This window comes from Alexandromys fortis, unplaced genomic scaffold (genome assembly GCF_014885135.2).
Source record: "Alexandromys fortis isolate MF-2015 unplaced genomic scaffold, M_Fortis_MF-2015_v1.1 scaffold_201, whole genome shotgun sequence".
Taxonomy (NCBI): Eukaryota; Metazoa; Chordata; class Mammalia; order Rodentia; family Cricetidae; genus Alexandromys; species Alexandromys fortis.
The window spans coordinates 1,427,251-1,448,111 of NW_026068087.1; the positions used below are offsets into that span (position 1 = coordinate 1,427,251).

The 20,861-nt window shown below is 44.7% G+C and overlaps 1 protein-coding gene and 1 long non-coding RNA gene across 2 annotated transcripts in view; one reads left to right on the forward strand and one right to left on the reverse strand.

Annotated features, from left to right (window-relative positions):
* The window catches only part of Prkar2b (protein kinase cAMP-dependent type II regulatory subunit beta), a 710,703-nt gene that overhangs the window by 149,781 nt on the left and 540,061 nt on the right, over positions 1–20,861 (forward strand). The gene's annotated exons all lie outside the window — the stretch shown is intronic.
* LOC126488682 (uncharacterized) overlaps positions 11,766–20,861 on the reverse strand; it is a 51,567-nt gene continuing 42,471 nt past the window's right edge. The window contains exons 2-4 of the long non-coding RNA XR_007588778.1: positions 13,135–13,229; positions 12,031–12,165; positions 11,766–11,901 (exon numbers count right to left, since the gene is read on the reverse strand). This is a non-coding gene — a long non-coding RNA (uncharacterized lncRNA). The remainder of the gene's footprint in view (positions 11,902–12,030; positions 12,166–13,134; positions 13,230–20,861) is intronic.

Below are 20,861 nucleotides of genomic sequence, written 5' to 3' on the forward strand. Positions count from 1 at the left end.
CTGGTTCTGAGGAGAACACTGTGGTAAGTGGTAAGGGGAGCGTGTATAGAGGAGATTGCATGCTGAAGCAGGAAGCCAGAGAGATCTGGAGGCCAGGCATGTATTTTCCTTGTACAAATCCACCCTCCTGCAAGGCACTAACCTTCCATAAAGTCAGTGTGAGTCCCTCTGAGACAGTGACGCCCATGACATAGCCATGTGGTGACAACCAATCCTCCGTCATTACAACACCCAGAAGCAAGCTGTCCATGAAAGAACCCGTAGGGACACACCAGAGGCATGTTGTGAATCATCGTAGATACTATGCGGAGAAAGAAACCATGGCGCCAGGGTGAGGAGCGTGGAAGCCATATTGTAGGTGATCTACTCAGCTGGATTTGCAGCCTCTTGAGTCGTTGTTGCCAACAACAGATACTTAGCAAAGGACAAGGACCCATGTGTGCCTAGTGCTCCAAACGCCTGGGTGCAGGCACGCAGACCGATTTCACGTGAGTTCAGGAAGACCTGTGGATAGCACTTGAGTGGATACATCAGCCTCCCAAGTGAACCCGGCACCCTTAGGAAAGTGGTCCTCCCAGAGGGAGAACATTTAAAGTTGGGGAGAATCTCACTGCGAGGCGCTGGTGAATTTAGTGAGGCCTAGCATGTAGGGAGATGATCCAGCTCACCGTCAAAGCGAATGAACCTTCACCACCAGCTCTCAGCTCCCCATGCCTAATGAGATCGACTCTCCAAATCATTCTCTTTCTCTATGGAGACATTCCCCTTCTGGTCTCTTCTATCCTCATCCCAAATTGTATTTCCCTCAAGCTTGGGAAAACCAGACTATAATCAGTTATCACTGACCAGAAGCATTGCATCAGGATGCACAGGAAAACCAAATCGAGCAGACGCCAGCATCTGATGACGCATGCGCTGAGGAAGTGCAGCGTGAGCCAGCACCTGATGACGCATGCGCTAACTGAGGAAGTGCAGCGTGAGCTATCATGTTCTGTTTACGCTGTATACACGTTCTTTCCAGAAACACATTCTATAGACAGGGTTACAAGCGAAGACTGCCATTTTCTTTCTTCTTGTTCATAACCTTCTTTTCGCTGGCTTTAGTAGAAATTTCCAGATGAACAATATGAGTGTTCTAAATTAACCTGAAGACAGATTAACCCTGAGAGCATATGAGAGGATCTATCTGCGTTTGAATTTAGAGATAACTAGGCCTGTATACTCTGTTTGTCTGTGTACCTCACCCATGCCACGCCCCTACCTGGCCAAACAAACACACCCAAAATCAGCAATCCAGTTCTAATCTTTTTTATCAGTATTTGGTTCAGGATGCAGTTTTGGCCCAGAAAGCAAGATGGGAGTATGGGGGAAGTTCCCTCATTTTAAAGTAGATGTACAAAGAAAATATATCTTCGTTCTTACCCTCTGCTGTTTGGTTCCTAGGTGAGGGCACGGATCTACAGGGGTGCCGTCATCTTGGCCAAGTGCCAGTCCAAGAAGAGGAGTCCCCATGAAAACCAGAGTGGAGACAGGGAAGATGTCTCTAGTTTGTTACTGAGTTATTGAATCAGTTCATCAAGCACTTGGCCTAGCTCTAAGCTCCTTGGTGTGTAAAAACATAAGCTTTTTTTCCTCCTTGTCTTTTTGCCACTCTTAGGTGGCTTTTTGTTGTTACAGCTGATGACATTTTGATATGTAATTGAAAACAGCATATTACAGATGACTGCTTGCATACTTGAGGGCAGTGAGCTACCTTTGTTTGGCTTTGGGAGGCAAGGCATACTGTTAGAATGGAATGTCTGTCAGACCATGTACCAAGACTGTGAGCTATACCTGAAGAGGTTCATATCAATTACAGATGCAAAGGAAAGTCTCCAGGATCACGGGAGTTTATTCCAGCTGAAAATCTCAAGGGAGTCAAGAGCAAAAGAGTCACTGTCAGGTGCTGTGGAACAATGGTTTTACCCTGTAAAGATTTGTTTCTTTAGAAAAAAAAAAGATTTGTTTCTTGTACTTGTTTAATAAAATGTTAATTGGCCAGTAGCCAGGCAGGAAGTAGAGGCGGGGCGACCAGGCAGGAAGTAGAGGCAGGGCAAAGAGAAGAGGAGAATTCTGGGAAGAGGAAAGCTCAGTGTGTAGTTGTTACCTAGACACAGAGGAAGCAGGATGTAACTGCCTCTCAGAAAAAGGTACCAAGCCACGTCACTAACACAGACAAGAATTATGGGCTAATATAAGTTATAAGAGTTAATAAGAAGCCTGAGCTAATAGGCCAATTGGTTTATAGTTAATGTAGACCTCTGTGTGATTCTTTGGGACTGAACGACTGTGGGACAGGGCAGGACAGAAACCTCTGTCAACAGTCAGCTATGATTAGTGCATAAGGAAACACAGAGTGTTTGGAAGCACCCGTGGAGAACATGAGTTGGTGAACCTTGGCGAAGACGCACTAGGATAAGGAAGGCCATTGTAGAACCCAGGTGTGTCAGCTTAATATGAATACATCTTACCATATCTCACCCAACAGAGAGCAAAGGAAATCTTTGCAAAACATCTTCTCAAGGCAGAGAAAGCTGTCTTGCTCCAGCTGACTGATCCCAGACACTTGTCACAAGCCGCAGACTTCTGGACATGCACCAGTAATCTGGTTTATGACCAGATGCACACTGTCATCAGCTCCTTTGACAACCCGAAGAATGATGAAGGAAAAAAAAAAACAACAATGAAAACTTGCCACAGTGAATTTTAATTCATTTGCCACAAGGTAAATGTGTCATAGGTATGTTTTGAACCATTCTCCTAGAATGAGAAAATATACATTTTAAAATCTATGTATAACAACTTAATATGCAGAAAATGCTAAAATGGAAGATTAACCCATTATCACTCAGAAGGGCAACAGGATGTACTCAGGACCCTTGGGTGGTTCTGGTGTTCTGTGGAATGGGAACTGTTTCATGTGTTACCATCAGAAAAGGTCAGCTTTGACTGTGGTGCACCAGGACAGAAGCTAGACTGTTGATGACCACAGCTGAACACAAACTGTGAACATCATCTAAGCCACAAAACACCAAGCAGCCAGTTCTCCTAGATACTCAGCACTGCTCTGCTTCTTCATCCATTGGAGCTCCAGTTGTCCCAGCTTGCTCTTCCTCTTCATGATATTTGCAGAGACTTGGGGTTAGTACCTTAGGGTTGCCTTTAGGAACTATCTCAAAAGATGTCAAACAATAAAAGGTTATTTTCTCGCAGTTCTATTAGGCAGAAATTTAGATGACAATGTCAGCAGGCCTGGACCTTCCTTGGTATGGATCCGGAAGGGTCTGTCCCCCGGGCTCTCTTCCTCATTCTAGGCCTTTGGCTGGTAAACAACACTCCAGTCTTGGCCTCTGCCTTCTTCAGCTTTTCCTCTTTGTTCCCTGTCTTCTCTTATAAAAACTCTTGCCAAGGAATTTAGGTTCCACCCAACACGCTCGGGACCAACCCATCCCCCAAAACCTTCCTTTACCTCTATCTACAGAGATGCTATCTTCAAGTGAAATCGCATTCCCAGGCTCTGGGTGTCTGGGCTTGGGCATATCTTTTGCATATCCACCCAATCCACTACAGATAAATAGCTCAGAGTAATCCTAGTTCTCCAATGACAGGCAGTCAGAAACAAATCACATCCCTAAACTCCCTCCAGAGTGTTGGAAACAAACTCCAGTCCTGTAAGTCTTCTAGAAGACCTGAGGAGGCCTTTATAAAGTGCATCCCACTCCTGTACCATGGAATGCGCCTGACTTATTACAACACTGTGGGTGTCCTTTTGGGACACTCCTTCAGAGTTCACGTTTGTGAACACCTTAATGTGTTAGGTACCAGACAGATGCTCATGTATAGGAATTCACTGAATCTCGGTAGCAGTCCTGCGGGAAAATACAACTGGACCCTAATATACAGGTGAGAAAACCGAACCTCAGCAACATTAGTGTCTACTTCAGGTGAGGCTATCAAACCTCGGCAACATTAGTGTCTACTACAGGTGAGACTATCAAACCTCAGCAACGTTAGTGTCTACTACAGGTGAGAAAAATCGAACCTCAGCAATGTTAGTGTCTACTACAGGTGAGACTATCGAACCTTAACAATGTTAGTGTCTACTACAGGTGAGAAAATTGAATCTTAGCAACGTTAGTGTCTGCTTTAGTCAAGGTTCTTCCGAAAAACAGAACCAACTGGTGTGGGAGGTCCTTCTGTCTATGTGTTGCTTGTATTGGTTAATGAACAAAGAAACTGCCTTGGCCCGATAGGGCAGGACTTACGTAGGCAGGGAAAACTGCATTAAAAGGCGGAGTCAGGGGACGCCATGGATCTGCCGCTGGAGATAGACATGCTGGACCTTTGCTGGTCGGCCACGACCTCGTGGTGACATACAGATTAGTGTAGATGGGTTAAATTAGTATGTAAGAGCTAGCCAATAAGAAATTAGAGCTAATGGGCCATACAGTGTAAAATGACTTCTTGTGATTCTCACTGATCTAGGACAACATGGTTTGGGACTGATTTACACATATTTCACGTTTTGGCTGCTAGGTCATATGTGATTTCTTTGTACCTCTCATGTTGTGAGGATCTGGGCGACCAAGAACTGTGTCTTACCTATAATAACAGCGAATGCTAAAACTTCTTGTAGACCATGAACTGAGTTGCACGTATCCACTGAGTTCAACAATACCACGAATCAGTTGCTTCTTTTATCTCTGCTTTCCAGAAGCCGGCAGACTGGATTCTCATCTGTTTGCACAAAGTGGAGCCAGGATTTGAACCCAGGCAGTCTAGCTCCACAGCCTGACTTTTTAGCCACCATGTTTTCAACTTCCCTGAGATGTGTTCATGTACCCTCTCCACCGGCTGGCCTTCATTTTCAGAATCCATTTCAGAGGTGACACGTAGGCTAAGGAGCTTTCTTTGAAACGTCGATATCAAGGACCAAGAACTCCTTGGGAGGTCAAACAGTTTTGGGTTGACTAACTGGGTACATAGTGAGGGGGTGGAGTCCCTTCTGCAGGCTTCACTAGCCTTTATGGTCTGTCAGGTGCTGTGGGCCTCTCCTGCCTATGTTCCTTGGTTCCCGCTCACCTCCGCTGCAGGAGCACTTCCTTGGGAGTCTGTGTGGAGGGTCCTGGGGCCCTCCCTTCTCATACACACCCGGGCTGTCCATACTGGCCTGACACCCACAGCCAAGACTGGGCTTTGACAGAGCCTTGTCACCTCACTAAACACTGGCTGGCTGCTGTTCGTTTGAGAAACTGCCCCACTGGTCCTGTACAAACAGGTTCTTTGCATAAGGGCCACCAGCAAGCTTATCCACAGCCTGTGCCAACATGTGGGTTATCAGGTTGGCACACTGCGTCCGTTCTCTGGAGATTCTGAGCCAGATGCTAACTTAGGGCTCCAGGGACTCAGGATGGCAGGGGCCTGTGCCCCACTCGCAGTATTCTTCCCTCCATCTTCCCTAAACGAGCAGGCGATATTTAGAAGTCCCTAAAGCAAGTTAACTCTTCTCAGCTATCCAGCTAGTCAGCAGGGAACAGGAGTTCTGGCTTCCCGTGGGAGCCTCTTTGGGTTGGTGCCCCTAAAGTAGGCAGATTTTCTTCCACCGCATTGGGTCATCATCTTCAGTAACTGCACTGTGAGCTCTTTTAGGGCTGAAGCAGGCTTTACAGTTCCTCATTCCCGGCACAGTGTCTGGATGTAGGAACATTCAGGAGTTATTTTCCCACCAAGAAAGCTTGTAGGACTTCCTCTAGATCATATTACTTTGATAAACAGGACAAATCTCTGATAAGGCTAGAGAAGGCTTGCTGGCTTGACCCAGCTCTGGAATAAACCAGCAAGGCAGCCTGCACCGCTCTCTATCTGAAGGAAGGACAAGGTCCCACCAGAAAGGGTCTGTGGTGCATCATGGGTTAGATGACATTTAGAGAAGGGACATTGTGGGACAAATCATCTGGATTGTAGGGCTAAGCGTGAAGACATAGAGAATCACATTGTCAGGGTCTGCCTGCTCCAGGGACTGAGAAGGAAGCAGGGGTTGGGAAAGAATGACAGTTTCCTAGAGCCTCCAGGAAGGTGGGGCTGGAACTGGTGGCCCTACCTTAAACCATAGCGCATGCTTTTGTACCAAGGCCCTGCTGCTTTTAGGATGCCTGCTGAGGGACCCTGAGAGCTCACCAGGCCTCTCCCTCAATTAAACCAGGTAATCCTACTGATAAAACACAACACAGAAGGCCCCCTTCAGACTATACATTCAGGAAGCATCCTTCTTGTGGGACTTCCATGGGAAAAATAAATCTGTAATTCTTTGATCTCAATTGCCAACAAGGAATTTTTCTTAATATCTTTGAAATTGTGGAGAAACAAGAGGCACCTGAACCTTGAAACCCTGTCTTGTTTGATGTTATTATCCACCAACAGAATAAATATTATCCTCTGGGATAAACATCTTTGTTCCGGGAAGATACTACAATTGATATTTGGTTCTTAAAGGAAATAACAAACACTCTCAAAGGCAGAAATTCCAACCCTGGGGTCTTGTGGCATGCATGCTCACCAAACAGCTGGTTCTCCTCCTGGGCAGTATTGTACATGCTTTCAAGAGGAAAGCATTTCATCTTTAAGGAAAGTTTAGTCTGCAAAGTAGAAAACTGTGATTCTTTCTACCGGAGAGGAAACTGGAAGTTCTTGGGAGTGGGGTGGGATATTGGAGACCTGTCTTCCTCAAGGCTGGTGGGGAGACTGCCAGGAAGGCCAGAAGAACAGTTCAAGGCCCAAATGGGTAGGGTTTTTTTTTTCTTTCTTTTGGAGCCTGGTTCTGCAATACTCTAGACTTACAAACCCAGACTTTGAAAATGGACTCATGATTTCATCGCTGTATATGAGACTAGCCTCTGGATGGTGAAGGCACCCAGTTGTTGCGCTGGGACATGTCCTGTGAGAAGAGAAAGTGGGGGACACTTTGGAATATAGAGACAGCATTTCAGGCAAGGATGACAGGAGAGTGGGGTGACTACAGACTGTTTTCTCACCCTTTCTAGTGTTGAGATCGCAGGCCCCTAGATCTGTTACGGTGGGCTGCGAGCTGAACGGGGCGGAGCCCAGTGGTGGTTACACAAAGAGAAGTTTGGCTCACGAACTTCCCAGTTCCTCATTTCCAGAGCCAGCTTTAAGTGTGAGAGCTGCAATTCCTATTTTTGAGTCCAAATCTTTGTTACATTCTTGTCATTCATGCAAGCTTGGGCTTAGCTATGCTGTTGGAAGATCTATAGACCTGGGTGATCACAACACAGTTCACAAGATGGGGTACTGGCGGCAAAGCAAACAGCGTCTGAGTAGGAGCAGAGGGTAAAGGGGTTAGCTTGAAAGCTGAAGGTGCAGATGGGGGGTAGGTTAAAAAAAGGTATAATCACATATTTATTTATTTATTTATTTATTTATTTATTTATTTATTGGTTTTTCGAGACGGGGTTTCTCTGTGGCTTTGGAGCCTGTCCTGGAACTAGCTCTGTAGACCAGGCTGGTCTCAAACTCACAGAGATCCGCCTGCCTCTGCCTCCCGAGTGCTGGGATTAAAGGCGTGCGCCACCATCGCCTGGCTATAATCACGTTCTTAAAAGCCAGTCTGGGGCTTCAGATTAACAAGGGAGCAGATATAAAAAGGGAAGCGAGATCTTCAAAGATGGAGGCTCGGAGCTCCTTTAGTAACACTAGTGGGGACACTGAGTTTGCAGACAGGTGGGTTACGGCTAGTCCAACAATGTCTCTTTTGTACACGGCACACTAGAACAAAGGTTTGTGGAGCTCTCATCCTTGGTGGGAAGAAGGAGATTCGTAAAGTGTTCCATAAATCAAAAAGAGAAAAAGAAAGAAAAGTTCCAGGACAGGCTCCAAAGTTGCACAGAGAAATCCTGCCTCAAAAAACAAACCAAGAAAACAGTGCACCTCACCTTTCCGTTATAGGTGTTGCCCAAATCCGCTGGCAAACTAGTTTTCCAGGGAGCATTAAGTAGGCTTTCTAGAGCGAAAGTCGGGGAACGGGAGCCGTTGTTAAGCGTGACTAAGAGTGAAGATGGACACCACAACCGCGTGTCCTTAAGGTGTTTATTTAACCTTCCTTATCAAGAAGGGTTCCTTATTAAGAAGAGGCCCACCAAACAGCTATGTTGAAGGTTTACTACAGTTAGACCATTAAAAGCCATTTCTGGGGATGAGGCCTACATGTCCACTGTCATTGTTCTAGGCAATCCTTCATTCTCTGCTTTCCCAGGATAGTCACATGATCATGATCCCAGGGGACAAGAATTGATGGCTCCCAGGAAGTTCTCAAAGGCTCATATATGCTGTCCTCTGGAGACCTAGAGGGTGGGCTCAGCTCTTGAAATACCTACTCCTTCTTCTACATGTTCAGCCAGAGAGCGTCTGGAAGCCTCAAGGAGGTGCTGTGCGGCCAGGAAGACCCTGTGGGCTCCAAAGCCTCTGCAATCTACACTATCCACTGCCACTGAGAGTCCTACCTCCAATGCTACCTTCGTGACTGGAGCTGGGGACTGTGCTTTCTCTTGGCCTAATGCGAAAGGAAATTACCAACCGCTACCTGCGAGGACCCGGATTTTCAGCAGGTGAGTGGAATCTTAGCACCCAGGGGAGCGTCTCCTACTTCAGGAAGGCTGTGCCGAACAGAGTGGCTACGAACCTCCACTCACTCCAGTGTTGTGTGGCCAGCATTAGTCCCCAAGGCTCACAGGGTACAGTAACTCTAGTCTCATATCTTGGCCATCAGAGAGAGACAAGCTGTCATGAGCCTGAGCACAAATTGCCTCTCCTCTCTCATGTTTGGAGATTTAATCTCCAAGCAATTTTCTTCAAGAAATGATTGAATCGTCCCCCTCGTGGCTCTGTCTTGGCATCCTGCTTTGGACAGTATATAACTATTATCTTGGCAAGGGAAAAGACAGCACAGGAATCACTGAAACAGAAAGGCCACTTCTTGTGTTTGGTTCACTCCCAAAGTAAAAAGGCAGTGTCTTAACCAAAGGAATCATCTAATAATGATTAGAGATTTCATCAGTTAAATAAACCATTGTATTGGCCATTTCCTCTGAATTAAAGCATTCCTTCTTGCTGGGGTGGCGGAGGCCTCATAAGACTTAGGAAGCTGAGGGGCCTTGTAAGTAAAGGCTCAGAAGGTTCATGTAACTTAGTAGATTCGGGAAATTCAGAAAGTTACTGGATTTTCAAGGCCCCTTCTCAAGGTTATATAAACAGACAATACTTGTTGGGTACAGGCAAGTAGGGAGCTTTAGGAATGGAGTTTTGGGGGCTCCCATTCTCTAGTAAGGAGGCCTCATCAATATTCAGTAAAGAACCCTGATTAACTCATTGTTTTGTTTATTTGTTTTGCTTTCATTTTTAAGTTTTCTATTGACTCTTTGAGAGTTTCACATCATGCACCCCAATTCTGCTTACCTCCTGCTCCCCGATAGCCTTCCCTCATCCCTGTGATGGCCCCCCAAAAGGAAACAAATCAAAGTAAACAAAGGAAACAAAAGCAAAAACAAAAACAAACAAACAAAAAATCCCAAACCAAACCAAAAACCACGCCAGAAAGCGTTCTCTGCTTCTTTCCTGCTTCTCCAACACCCATTCATTCATCCTGGTGGCAGTGAGGCTTCAATGTGCCATGTAATATTCGTCTCTGTCCCATCAGCTTTACTAGCGAATGTTTATTGCAATGATTCAGTGGTCTGGTTCAAGGCTTCTGGTGTCTGGCACACCATCCTCACTGGATCCTCATTGGAACTCCTCTGGGATATCCCGTGGCCGCCATGAGTCTGGCCTGGATGTCACCGTGACATGGAATAGCAGTATAGGCCACTCTGATGTAGATATATCCTGGTCCTCAGACACCAACCTAGACTCAGGTGACTAATCTGACCCCGGGAGTCCTCATGGCGCTCGGTGGCAGCAGGTGCCACACACGTCAATCCGGACTCTGGCTGCTATGGGGCCACTGTCGTGGACATTGGCCCTTGGCAGCTGCCTAGGTCCAGGTGACACCAACTCATGGTTTATTTAGTTAGACTTGGGTAGAATTGTTTCTAGGACAGACAGTTCTTGGTGATCTGTCTGAAGCGAACACTCATCTGTTTGTGTTTACCCATTAAAAATACATATGAGAGAAGCAAAGCTGTCCATGCCAAAATGCTTCATATGGGGTTAAGAGAAAAAGCAAATGTGGAAAATCTGGCAGCATGGTTTGGGTCCTACAGTGATCAAAGGGGTCACTGCATCTCCATACACAGTCACCCCAGAGAGTCAGAAGAGACGGCTCCTGGGCCTGCCAGGTCCTGGGATCAGGAAAAGTAATGGTGCTTAAAATGACGCAGGGACCTTGCATTCCCAAAGAGCACCAGGAAATACAAGAGGCAGACTTGTGCTCCAGTGTGCTCACGACTTTCCACACCTGAGGCTGAACGACAGATGAGTCACGTTATGTCAAACTTATTCTAACGTAGACAATGTGGCCTCCAGCAGAACACGCTGCTCGCAGCCATTCTGCGCTCACACCACCATGTGGAGGAACCATTCCTCTAGAAGCAGAGAGGTGCAATTTCAAATTCGCTCGTTGGTCTCTCTTCACCCATAAGGAGACTCACTCCATGCCTCGTTTTGTAATTTTTCATTGCTCATTTATTATCTGCGAGGCACAGGCCAAGACTGGAGTCCACAACTGATAAGTCGGACCTGAACTTTGCCCTCATAACCCGGGCTGGTGGAGGAAGACAGGAAGGCAGGAACCTTGCGGTGCAGTGGGTTCCTTGATTGAGGTGGTGCAGCGTCCTTTGAGATGCATAGAGAAAACATATATTATAGGTGCAGGCATCAGGGCCACCTTAAAGTGAAGGCAAAGAAGGAGGAGACGAAGAGCTGAGTGGGTGGAAAAGAAATAGTTTCTGGGAAAGAAGAAGCAGGTGGCTGGTGGGGGGTGGCAGGAGAGAAAATGGCCTTTACCAGAACACAGCCATGAGTGGAGTGTCACAAAGCAGAAGGGAATGCAATTTTGATTGTACTTGGACTTGAAGCTTGGGAGAAGTTATTTGATTCAGCTCAAGCTTGATGTAAACAGTTGTTGCAGGGACAGAACAATTATGAAAAGCCCAGTTGAATTCCAGAAGTTTCAGTAAGGGATTATTGCATACAAGCAAAGAGTGAGCTCTGCGTAGGGAAGACCTGGTATGTACGGGTGTAAGGTATCCATACACGAGGATAATCAATCAATAAAATAATAATAAGAAAGAATAAAGTGACGTCATTTCTCTGAAGATTCCTTTCTTTCTCGCGGGACTTCTACTTTCTCCTTCTGCCAGGCTTGTTTCTTCACCTTCTAACATGATCTAAAATGTGCTTTTCCAAAGTTTTTATTTTGGATAAAGACAGGCCTGCGACAAAACTTTATAAGCCATTTGTTCTGTTAATATTAAATGTCAGGACAAGCGTGTTTCCATTAAGCGTTTACAGAGCGTCTTCTGTGAAGCAGCTGGATTCGAGACATCGGAGATACTGAAGTGGTCAGAACACATCCAGTACTGATGCCAAGGAGCTTTTACTCTTGTTGGAAGTAGATTGCATACCAAAAACCAAGCAATTATGTAAATAACAGCTCCTTTGGGATTGATGTTGGGAAGAAAGATAAAACAAGCTGAGGGGTTGGGAGGGATAAGAACGCCGTTTGCAGGGAAGCCAGGAGCTGTTTCTGAAACGAGTAGAAGTGAGATGTAGATGAATCATTGCGTGCTCATGTTGAATGTACATTCAACAGACTTGTGGAGTTCTGGAGGAAGGCAAGTGCAGAGATGGCTTCTGGATTAGGGCAAAAAAGAGGAGATGAAAAATGAAAAAAATATGTTACTGTAAAAATTATACACGAGCCCCACACATCAGCCATTCAACAGCCCAAGAGAAAAGCTGGATCAAGGGTCTGATACACACCCACGGGCAGAAAGCTGGGGGTTCGGTCCTGTCCCACGAGGCTGACGTGTGACCCTGCAAGGCTGCGTGTGTCCCTGCCGCGGAGACCGACAGGAACCCCCAGCAAAGATCCCCATTCTCTCCTCCACCACGAGGCTGAAATGAAGAGAAAAGAACCGAGAGCCACATGGTTCAGCACAGCACCACTTTGCCTACACTCCTCTGGGGACCGTATCTACCAGTGCTTCTCGACCCCCCTAATGCTGTGACCCTTTAATACCGCTCATACTGTGGTGACCCCCAGCCGTGAAAATATTTTCACTGCTTCATGACTGTAATTTTGCTCCTGTTATGAATCATAGTGCAAATGTCTGTGTTTTCTGATGGTCTTAGGTGACCCGTTCGAAAGGGCGTTCCGCCACCCTAAGAGGGTTACAGCCCACAGGTTGAGAATCACTGATAAACACGCTAAACCTGATTGTACAGGCTTGAACTGGAATTGCAAATTGAACCTTCCTTATCAGGTACAGTTTGATATATGATATATTACATGGAAGAAAATAATTTAAAATCTACCCCACCGCGGGGAAAATTCTGATCGATGTGACGTTTAGAAAACTAATGTACATTCTTTATGCTTTGTTTTTTTGTTATTGTTAATGTTAGGAATATTTCTTAAGATGAGTCTGCCAATGCAAATAATTGCAATTAAACCAAATTAGAACGAATAAAAGATGCCCATGTTTAATGCAGGGCTCCCGGGTGGCCTGGGAAAAGCATGGCGAGGGGGAGAGAAAAAAGGGGAGACCACACGAAACCTGGAAACCATGTGTCCTTTTCTGGGTGGCAGCCTGTGGAAGTGGTCCTGGCCCTCCCTGGGGAGGGGTCACTGCCTGGTGGTTTTTTCCAGAAGTGGAGTGCAGACCAAGGTAACTCTCAGGGAAGGGGGCTTGAAATGGAACTTCCTGCTCTATTCCATGGATGGGTGCCGGGAGCTGGGGTGATGCTTCCACCCAAACATCCCAGACTCCTTGGATATAGGGTGTCGGCTCAAGTTTGGCTACTTCCTGCGGGCATGGAACGACATGGGAGAGGGGAGAGCTGGGAGTTGGTGGGCTCACTCACACTCAGCGAGAGGTGTGGCTGGAGCAGCATCCAGTTTGCTGTTGTCCTGGAGACCTCAGGCAGCTGTTCCTTCAGGGAGATGAGAAGGCAGGTGACTAGGAGAAAAAATATTGTTATTATTAGCCCTGTGAATGGGGCTAGCCATGAGTCATTCACTGCCAGGAAGAATGGGACAGAGAAGTGCCCTGGTTGTACAGGTGAGGCTCGGGTGTATATGTGAGACACAATAGCAGATAGAACCAGATTTTATTGGGTAGGTGTCCTTGATCCAGGAGAGTTGGTACCAATGGTGAAGTCCCAGGAGCTGGTACAGGTGTTGGCATTGTCTGGAGAGGCGTTGTGAGTTTGTTTTGGCCCAGACAGCAGGAGTGACCTGTAAAACGGGTGGGGTTAAAATAGGCTCTGGAGACTGTTAGGTTTTTTTTTTTTTTCTGGGCCTCGTTTTTGATGCAGCAGCAGAACTTTTTTTCAGGAACCTGTGGGTATCTGTAAGAGAACTGGAACAAATTTACACCTTGGTGTCACAGCAAAAGGCTGCTGCTGTAGGTTAGAAGGTATGCACATTCTAGAAGACAATGAAAGGAAATTGGGAACTCTGGATTTTTTAAGATACACCCCAAACTCGTTAATCCCGAACGATGAGGCCTGTTAAAGAGGCACACCTGCCTGTATTTTAGCAGGACACTTAGCAAATGAGATAATGGGCTCCCAGTACCTTAAGTCATCAAATGCCGCTAGACAGCTCTGAGGGGATAAATGAGCAGAAATGAGACAGTTTTTTCCCCCCATCTATACAGGCAATCCACAGTCTCTCCTTAGTCCTTCCTAGGCTACATCTTGCTCCTTTATTCTCCATTGGTTGTTGAAGGCAGAGGGACTGGTGTTTTTAACTGGCTCGTATGGCATTTGCACATGGGCCTAAATAGCAGTTTTGGTTACTTATGCGTATAATATTCTGCTCTGGGAATAGTATGGGGATCACACCTGACGCCGAGTGATTAACTTCTGACACGTGCACCTTGACTCTACTACAGCACATGACATAAACCAATCCACAAAACAACCCTGGATGAAGTTCCAAGATAGAAATAAAATTTAAAAAAAACAACTTGGAAAAATTAAAGCCTATTACCCCACCTGAAAAATACCAATTCCATCCTAATGGACTCCAATGGGAACAAGTTTGATTAAATCCCAAAGAATTTAAAGTGATTATATGAATATTTAACAAAATGAAAGAGGCTACAAACAAATTCTGAAATGAATTTAAAGAAACTAAAAACAAGCAGATGAAGGACATAAAATAGTCAATAGAAGATATGAAACAGAAATTCACAAAAGAGATATAAATACTGAAAAGTTGAAATTTTAGAAATTACACCACAGGAAGTCAAATAAGGAACCCAGTAATTGAAATGGATCAAGTAGAACACAGAATACCGGTGATAGAAGGCAAGAGTGATGCATTTGAATAGTCAGATAAAGTCTTAAACAATATAATATTGAAAGGGAAAAAAAACCGAACCAACTAAACAAATAAAAGACTCAAATGTGGAGGAAGAGGTGACCATCCAGACCCAGGAAGTCTTTAGAGCATCAAACAGATAGGACTTGAAATGGCTTCCCCACATCATCCTGTAGCTAAAATGCCAAATGCAGAGAGTGAAGCAAACTACTGAAAGTTTCGAGAGAAAGACTTGAAGTCACATGTGCAGGCAGACCATCAGTGTCACACAGATTTCTGAACAGAAACTATAAACACCAGGGAAACACAGAATGGTGTATTCCAACCCAAAGATAATAATTTCCAACCCACAGGAGAGAATTAGGCAAAACTATCTGTTATCACTGAAGGAGAAAGAACTGTGTATGATTAAAAACATGTGGAGAGAATTCATGACCACTAATCCTACTGGAGATACTTGAGTGAATCCTTTGGGTTGGAGAGGAAGATGAACATATCTGTTATGCTACAGGAAAGAAAAAAGAAACCATGTTCGAAGAGTAGCTACATGGGTGAGGAATAGAAGGACAGGAAACACTACAAAGATTAACAGAATGCCAGGAATTAATACACATCCTTCAATAATAACGTTGACGTCAATATGGCAGTTTTTAAGAAAAGAAACCAGAACAAAAGTCTCTGCGGATGCAGATGAAAGAGGACACTAACATGCTGCTGGTGTGTGCATAAAATGGTGTGGCCACTGTGGACATCGGGATGGAACCTTCTCAAAACACTAAAAATAGCTCTCTCATGTGACCAAATGGGTATTTACTTGAATGACTCCAAGTTAACATATGTCAGGGATTTTTGCAGTCTGGTTATCAAAGCAACCTTTAAAATATCTAAGTGATGAGACCAACTGGGAAAGGAAGTACCACATATACACACAGTGGAATACTTTTCAGCCAAAAAGAAGAAGCGCGCATTTGAAAGAAAATGGATGCAACTGTAGAGAATCACACCAGGCAAATTAAGCCAGTCTCAGAAACACAAATATTGCATTTCCTTTCAGTGGACTAGGAAGGTCCACCGCCTCACAGACCCCTTCTAGAGAAGATAACTGGTACACAATTTTCTCTTGAGAACAATTTCAAGAAAACTTATCTGACACCTTTAAATACAATTGGTACAAACCTATCCTTCCCCCACCTCCACAGAAGTCCCGATCTGGATGACTTGCAGTTGAGATAAGACCTGATCTCGATATAGACATTTTTATATTGTTTTAATAATTTAAATAATCTTATATATGTTTAAGTAACAAATGCCTTAGTTACATTTACAGATTCTATAACATTTTTGAGCTCTCTGGAAGTAGAACTCTTTAAACATGCCTACAGTTTGACTTTCAGGCATTTGGCTTTCAAATACATTTTTAGAAACTCATCACAAGGGAACTTTGCTGCCTTTAATTTGTGGGGAGAAGATCTATCCCATTTGTTAAGAATACTGTGGCGTTCCTTTGAAAGGAGTTTTCTCTCTCATAAGGCAAAACATCAGATCTGATTTCGTTTTTAAAATAAGTCAAGCAGTCATGCCCTTCAGGATCAGGGTCAGTCACTGCTCATGGACTTCCAGGCTGTTTCCTGTTGCCCAGAGACATGAAGTGACAGAGATGTCCCTCCCCCCACACAGACACTCATGGGTCTGTCTATGGGCTAGGGGTATTGCCACTGTAATTCATGCAGAATCATTTTATGTGGAAGAAACTGAGACTCTAGTGGGTGCTGGTTTAATATTCCCAGGACAAAAGGACCCCCACTCTCATCCTACAGACTCGACTGTCTCTCAGGTTTGAAAAAAAATAAAAGCATTTAAAAACACTCAATTGATCTCCCAAGTCTTCAAGTGTCTTCTGTCTTCAGTCAAGCTGTTTATTCTTCCTGAAATGTTTCAGATGCACCCGTGAGGCCTTGAAATAGTGTGTAGCTTATAGCGACCTATTTCTTAGCCCTTCCAAAGATACTGGTTTCTAAGCGCACACTTTTCTGGTTTATATCTTGAATTGGACTCTCCAGTACGTGGCTAAATATTTAGAGATATATAAAGAAAATGCCTAGGAAGCTGTTTCCTGCTTGGATTTTGAAGAGGCTTATAGCATAAAATTTAAAACCTGAATATATAATATTTGCCTCTTCATGGTTTTCTGGGTTAAGTGCGTTTTAGAAAGCGCTGTGTTTGTTGAACAGATTTTTTTTTGTGCATTTGGCAATTGTCATTATAGACAACAGAACTGCAGCAGTACAGACTTAGATAAAGGCTCAAAAGTTTGAAGAAATCTCAAAATGCATGTAATACACAATAGCATTTTTGAAAATGTATAAATGTACAAGAAAGAAAAGCCTAGAGTAATGTATACCATTGTTTTACTAGTGTTTATATAATCAGGTAATGCGATTATAGCTTCATTTCATTTTAAAGTTCCTACAACAAAATTGTATTTTTAACATGAAAACTAAGATGCCGGAGTCTGGTTCACTCTGACCTGTGGAAGCAGAGCTACCAAGCCCCCTGTTCCTCTCATTCTCAGACTTCTTGGATTCAGAGAGCCTAAGTGGAGGTTTAAAGAACAAAGGCCTGGGTTATATTACCCCCCTACAGTGAATGGATCCCATGATGCTATGTTGTTCCTCCAACAATGGAACAATCCCACATTGTATTGCACCTGGGAGGCTTTGGTACTTTCTTTACACCTGTGACAGAGCTTAGACTTGCCCAAACGGCTCTAGTCCTGAGCCTTGAATGAGACATCAGGCTTGAAGCTCTAAGCTTTATATAAAAATCTTCAGCCCCCACACTAAGTTGAGCCTGTGTCTGTTCATGCATGAATGGACACAGATATTTACTACTGGTGAAGCATGCTTGGAAAGCCCAAGACTCAATCTAAAAAGCTTAGGGAATAAACTGAGGAAATGCTTCTGGTTCAGCGTTTTTAAGAGGACTTTAAAGGTGAGGGTACCAGTTGGTGGCGTTAGCTTGTTTTTCCTCTCCCAGTGAACACAGGTGACTCCTCTGTAAACCCAGACTCGCTCAGAATGTTTTGCTGTCAGAAAAGCTTGATTTTCTTATCAAAGCCTGCTGGGAAACTCCTGATACTGACCACAGACTCCACCAACAGCCGGGGTTCCTGGGGTGTCGTTAATAACTGTGCCTTTAAGAATTTATTCAATTGCTAGCTCATTTCGTCTTTCTAGGCATATAATCTTAGTTTACTCTGACAAAGGTGGAACAGCCCAGTTGTCCCATCTCATTTTTCCTGGGAGGTCATCGCACTATGGAAATCAGTTGGCTTGATTTTCTCACAGACTCAGTTTTTTTTTTTTTATGAGTTTGAGAAAAAATATGATTTAGTGGCTGGAGAGACAGCCTCAGTGGTTAAATGTGCTTGTTGCTCTTGTAGAGGACATGGGTTTGGCTCCCAGGACCCACACTGGGTAGCTCACAACTTTCTGTAACACTCTCCTGAGTCCTCTTCTGGTCTCTGGAGTCACCTGCACATACACGGTGCACATACATACACTGAGGCACATGCGCGCGTGTGCACGCGCCACACACACACAGAGAAAGAGAGGAAGAGAGATAGAGATAATGATTTAAATGAAGTATTTTATAAACAAAAGGAAACCTTTCTCATGAATGTTAAAACAGAGTCTCCCTCTGGCTCCCCCAGCTTCTCAGTTCTGATGGAAGCAGAGCCTGCATCTTTCTCACCTGCTCACAGTTGTGTTCTGGAGGAAACTGGGTTTCTATTCCCATTGGGTGGGACCACCCTTCCCCATCTGTTCTCATCTTTGTCTGCCATTTCTTTCTGTGCTTGTCTCTTTCTTGTATTTTAGGTCAGCCGATTGATACTATGGTTGTATAACAATTACACCTTATTTAAAATGCTTGGAACCCGGAGTGTTTCCTATTTTGGAATTCTGTATATTTTGGATAATTTCCATGCACAATGCTGTACTACATCTTGGTGTTTTTGTTACCTTTGTCACTGCTGTAACAAGATACACAACAGGAAGCAACTTGGCAAGGTTTATTTTCTTTTCTTATTCTTCTTGGGGAGGAAAAATCCACGGTGACACAAACGCATGGTGGCGGGAGTGTAAGGAGAGTCACATCGCACTGGCTCTCAGGACACAGAGAGGGGAACACTGGTACCTACAATGCACTCTTCTCTTTATCTGTTTGTTCAATTTGGGAACACAGGCCCTGGAATGGTGCTACCCATACTCGGGGTGGGTCGTCCCTTGACAGACATGCAGAGAAATGTCTTTCCTAGAGGGTGCCAAATTCAGCTGAGCTAACAGTGAAGATTAACCATTATACCTGAGGATTGGATCCAAGTCCAAACATGAGGTTCACTTATGTTTCCTTAGACAACTTATGCAACAAGCTGAATGCAATTTTATTTGTGTGTGTGTGCATGTGTGCATGAATATGTGTGTGTGTGTAAGCCCATTGGCATGTGTGTAGGTATGAATGTGGTGTGTGTGTGTGTGGCCAGTTTACATGTGCATTTGTGTGTGTGTGCATGGAGGTACGAGTGTGTGAGTGTGTAAGCCCATTTGCATGTGTGTAGGTATGTGTGTATGTAAGCCCATTTGCAAGTGTGTAGTTGTGTGTGTAGCACATTTTTATGTGTGTAGATATGAGTGTGTGTATGTGTGTGTAGCCCATTGGCATGTGTGTAGGGGTGTTTGTGTGTAATCCTGACGTTGACATTGGGTGTCTGGTCTTCTACCACTCACCACCTGATTTATCATCTGTCTGTTACTGAATCAAGAGCTCATTGATTTGGCTAATTGACCACCTTGACCCACCTTGCCATCCCCGTCTCGGCCTGTTAGTGCTGGGATTTTTAAGTGGGTTGCATGCCTGCTCAGTGTTTAGCGTAGTTCTGAGGATTGGAATTCTGGTCTTCGCACTCGAGAAGCAAGTTCTTCACCTGCTGAGAGCCTTCTTCCCAGCCCCTGAAGGCAATTTCATAGGGTACTTGTAGCGCTGCGTGTGTTTTACGCACTGCTCACCTCTTGGAGTCGAGTATGGACTGTCTCTCTTGTGATACAGCCCCGGTGCTCCAGAACTCTCAGTTTGGGAACATTTAGATTGGGAACTCCGAGAGGAGGCATGCCCAGTTTGTGTTTCTCTGTTTTCCGACAACTTCCTCCAGAACCGCCGACAGTCTGTGTGGTGGTGCCATCTCCTCATGTCAGGCAGAAATATTTAGAAACAGTTCTGTGACTGTTTAGTGACACACAGAGCTACAACAGCTTAGTCTCTAGTTCTGTCTTCAGTGGCTTTCAGTGCCGTGGAAATGCCTCGGGATTCTGTTAGGCAGTATCACAAGGGACCAACTTCTGGTCAGGATGCGTTCATCTCTCTCTCTCTCTCTGCTAGTAAGGTCTCCCACGGTCTGATCTGCCAGTTCATCTCAAATGCATACAAACGGCAGGTTCCCCTGCTGCAGACACGCAAGCACTACAGATGGTAAATAGCTTGTCCCTTTAAAACCATGCGCTTATTTACTGGGCTGTTAACATGCAAATGCTCAGAAGTGAACTCAGCTCCTCATTTCTGAGGCTTTGCCAAAGCCAGTGTTCTCAAACCAATCTTAAATATAACTGCCCTTTGGGGAGTTAGAGGAATTCCCCCCAAAAAAGGAAAACTGAGTGATCAAAAAAAAAAAAAACAAATTGATTTTGTTCATGATGGTATCATCAAAATGAGAGAGAGAGCACCCAGAGATCCTTCCCAAGTAGGACCCTTTCACATTCTAAAAGTTAGATAAATAATCACCAATCATAAATATATCAATCAATTGACATGTTAACCATCTCTGATAGGTTGAAAGAGAATTCACAATAGATACAAGTGATAGATGCACAGGGGGCTGATGTCCCTGTGTGACAGAGTAATTACTCTCTCTTAAGAGAGTCATGCTCACTAAATCGCTCGGTTAGAAGGACCAGGAAGTCTGCTTGGGGAAGATGGATTAGTCTGCCAGTCCATAACTCTAAACCTAACACCTTCCCTCAAAGGTCTGGTATGGCCACCTACATGAAGGAGAAGTTCTACATGAAGGAGACCTGAGTGTTCTGATCTTTGTGAGGAGGGAGAAGAATGCTCCAAGTATGCAGGAGTGGAGGACCCCACAGTGCATGAAGAACTCCCTCTGCTGCATGCACTGGGTCCTCAGCACAGTGCGGCAATGTTCCAGCCACAG